The following is a 4,563-nucleotide window of genomic DNA, read 5'->3' on the forward strand; positions in this document are numbered from 1 at the left end:
GACAATGACTAAGGAGGATAGAAGGAGAATTGATGCCTTTGAGATGTGGTGCTGGAGAAGAGTATTGAGGGTACCATGGACTGCTAGGAAAACAAACAGATTCATCCTGGAAAGGATTAAACTGGGCCGCCTCTTAGAGGCAAGGATTCTGAGGCTTCATCTGACATACTTTGGTCATGTTTTAAGGAAAGACTGGTCCTTGGAGAGAGACATCATGCTTGGGAGGGTGGAGGGACAGCGCAGGAGGGGAAGGCCGTCTATAAGGTGGACTGATTCAGTGAGTGGGACAATTGGGATGGGTGTATTGGAGATGGTGCGATTGGCACAAGACAGAGCAGAGTTTAGGGCTGTTGTACATAGAGTCGCTATGAGTCGCAAGTGACTCGAAGGCACATAACAACAACAACAAAGATTCTGAAAACAAGTTTAAGAGCAATACATCAAACATTTATTAAGTGCCAATGTGCAAACTTCTTACAATCTCAGAAACTGTCTAAACCAAGAGGAGAGGTTCTAGGAATCTATCACCTGTGGCATATTCCTTAATTGGATTTCTGAAAATGTCTTCATTAAAAAGAAATTCATCTTGGTAGAAGATTACATTTCCTAAGTGCTTAAAAAAACCAGATAATAGATAGATTAACTCAGGGCTTTAAATAAATTGAATCCCACCTGGAAAGTCACAGTGGGAGGGAGGATAAGACATAAAATAAAACCACTAAAATGATTACATAATGCATGTGTATTGGTGAACAGACACGAGAGGATATATCTGGACGATATAACCGGCAGACCAGACCCTTCAGTTCCTCTTGACTTAGCCATGGAAGTTTATTTGCTTATTTATTGACTAAGTCAAAACATATTCATTTCTGTTCCCTTTTCTCTGTTGTTAAACCTCATTATATGCTGGTTTGAGCCCGAGAGTTTAGGGATACCAGGAAGGAATGTACATAAAACCTCGAACAGACTACACTAGAATGACCAAGGTTAATACTGCTCTGACCCCCATCTGAATGACTAAAAATGTATGATGTGTGCAGGTATTTACATACCTGCTTCTCCGTTCCCTGTATTATGCTGATAGATGCTTTGAACTAAGGGAAACATAAACCTGTTTTTTGTCCTACAGAAATGTAGGTGACCTGAATATTGCAACTTTAGGCTATTTCAAAGAACTGAATGAATTTAACATATTCTGCAGGTGTGCTGTCCTGTGCAGAGGACTGCAAGCGACGAGGCGTGCAGAGCAGGCCCCAACAACAAGCTGCACCTGATTCAGACCATGGCCTTTCATGTGCTGTGAACACTCACTTGCTATGCTGCTGAGAGCTGGACATTGGAAAAGAATGGCAGAAGAAGAATTGATGCTTTTGAACATCGAAGTTGGAAAAGAGTGCTGAATGGATGGCCAAAAGAACAAAGAGGTATGTCTTGGGGGAGGTGCAGCCAGCGTGCTCCTTGGAGGCAAGGATAGGAAAGCTTCATCTCACATACTTTGAGGAAGTCCTTGGGCTTGAGTGTGTCTGAGATTGTGAGGATGGTGCAGGACAGCACAGGATCCAGATCTGTTGTTCATAGGATTGCTGTGAGCCATTCTTGGCTCCAGGACACCTAACAACACTGTTTCATGTGCCATTTTTTATAGGGGCTGTTCAATATGTGGCTTTACTACTATGTCTCTGTATTACCTTTACTCTTTTTTAATCTTGAATTCTATTTTATTAAAACAATAACAAAAAACCCCTAAAACAAAAAATACCACCAATTCCATAGTGACATCACTCCCCATAACTTGCTATGGTATAACTTCATATTTTGTAACCATGTTATTTTACATGCAGATCATCAAAACTGGTACTTGTTTATCAGCTACTTTTAATTTGTTGATTCATCCATTCATTCAATAAATATTTATTGTGTATCTGCTCCAAGCCACTGAAAGGAACCATTTATTTCTCTACTCCTTACTGCTCTACTGCAATTATATGAACAAAATTTCTTCCTATCCGTTTGCTTTAAACTAGTTCACCAATCAAGAGCTGTTTAAGTTGGAAACTGTATAGAAAAGGAAGCATGAAGAGCATGCAAATTCAACTGGGTATAATCTGAACATTTTCCATTTTCCCTGCAAAGTAAGTAAACCAGGTATAGCATAGTGCTTTTTATTGTTGACTAAGTACAAGTGTTAAGCACATTATTACTAGCCGAGGTTTGACAATCAATGCTCTTGGCAACAGCAGTCAAGAAATCAAAAGTCATGTTGCATTGAGCAAATCTGCTGTCAAGGACCTCTCCAAAGTGCGGAGGAATAAAGACAAAGGTGTGCCTGATTCAAGCCATGGTCTTTTCAATTACTTGCTACTCATTTAAAAGTTGGACAATGACTAAGAATGACAGAAGAATCAATGCCTTTGAGTTGTGGTGTTAGAGTACTCAGTATCCCATGAACTGCCAAGAGAAGAAACAAATATGTCTTAGAATAGATGCAACCAGCAAGCTCCTTAGAGGCAAAGACGATAATACTTTGCCTCATATATTTTGGGCATTTTGTACCGAGAGACTAATTCTTGGGAAAGGACATAATTCTTCAAAAGGTGGAGGGTCAAGAAAAGAGAGGAAGACTCTTAATGAGACAGACTGACACAGGGGCTGTAGCAATGGGTTTGAATATATTAGGGGTGAGAAGGACTGTGCAGGATAGGACAGGGTTCAGGACTGCTGCTCACAGGGTTGCTATGAGCTGTGGATCACTTGGCAGCACTTGACAGAAACAACACAGTATGTATAAGGAGCTCTGGTGGCACATCCACAGCAAGTTATGCTGTTAACCCTAAGATTGTGCATCTTCATCAGTTCAAATCCACCAGCTGTCCTGAGGGAAAAAGATGGACAGACTCTTGTTACAATTTATAACCTTGGAAGCTTGATGGAGAGTCTCCAAGAGTCAAGACTGATGTTTTTGCTCAAGTGCAGAGAGAGAGAAATATGTAATGCGTAATACAACAACATTTTATGGTAAAGATACTTAGTATCGAATATAACAAGTTAAAACATAAATTACACATCGTAAGGCACATAGCTGGAGTGAATTTTATGAAGTACATTTTCATGCATTCCATGCCCTCCTGCTCTGGTGGGTATAAAACACCATCTCCTCAAGACAAATAGCCTTATAAAGCCACCCATTTCATAATGGCATTTCTGTTGCTCATGGCTCTCACTTGCTTTAGGAAGATGCTGCAATTTCCTGAATCCCTCTTAAAGAAATTCAATCTCACAGACCTGTAAAATTTAGGTCCTTTGGGATATTCAAAGCTCAGTGCTGGGTTCAATGCCAAGGTATGTTATATATTGTGGATTACCAAAAAGGAAAGATCTTGTGACAAGAGAAATATCTGCAATCTTTTGTACTTTTTTTTTTTTTGCTTCTAGGTTTTTAAGGTGCTGATGGAGTATTGGGTATAAAGATAAATTGTAAAAGTAAAGGTGTATTGGGAGGCGAAAGTTATAAAATGTTATAAAGCATTGTAAGGAAGATCTGGTGGCCTAGTGGTAAGAAGCTGCACTGCAATCTCAAGGGAACTCGGTTCAAATCCACCAGCTGTTCTATGGGAGAAAGACGGACAATCTCCCTCCATGTAATTAACTGCCTCTGAAAACCTACTGGAGGGTCTGCTACAGGTCAGCTCCAATTCTATGGCACACAACAATAACACAACATATTGGTAGACATTTCCCTCTTTAATTCAAGCTTGATCAGTGGGTCTGTCATGATATAAAATGATGTACAATAGATATCATGAAGACAATTGTGCAGTAAGGATCAGCAATGAACTATCTCCTAAGTGTAGCTATTGTTAAGTATCATCAAGTCATTGACAACTCATAGCGACCCTATGAACAAAAGACTTGAACACTTGTATAACTTTCATCATTTCTCCAAGTTCATAGAGTTTCCAGAGGCAAGCTATTTCAGAAGTGGATGCCACTCTTGCTTCCAAGCTTGTTTTAATCAGAGAGCTCCACCAAACTCTGTCCACCATGGGTAACCATTCTTGCATTTGACACACCAGTGTCACAGTGTTCAGCATCACAGCAACCACGAGTTACCCCCGTACAGCAATGCTCAGACCCGTGCTATCCCAAAGTGTAAAGGTTTATCCAAATTTCATCTATCCACTTCTGTGTCTTCAGCCTCATTGCCAGCCATCCTTGTAGCACTCTCTCCTTGATCTAAGACAGGACTTACAAGTTGAAAATAAGCCGTGTTTCTGGCAGACACTAGTGACAGGTTTCTGGAACAAACATGGTAACCCAACCTTCTGACCTGCTGGCCATAAATTGAGAGCTGGTTTCTCATTACCGCCTTGGGATGCCAGCTGAAAGCTCAAAAGATCACACAAGTAAGGCACCCTTACTTTTTGGCTTGCCCAGTTGGGTTAGAAAATTCCCTGGGAGGACTCAAAGAATTCACAGAGGGTATACCATATTTATGACTGCAAACTTACTATAATCAAAAGGGGCACAAATGAAGAGTTATCAGGATGTGATGTGGGAAAG

Source organism: Elephantulus edwardii, unplaced genomic scaffold, assembly GCF_000299155.1.
Source record: "Elephantulus edwardii isolate Elephantulus edwardi_28Jun2011 unplaced genomic scaffold, EleEdw1.0 scaffold00053, whole genome shotgun sequence".
Taxonomy (NCBI): domain Eukaryota; kingdom Metazoa; phylum Chordata; class Mammalia; order Macroscelidea; family Macroscelididae; genus Elephantulus; species Elephantulus edwardii.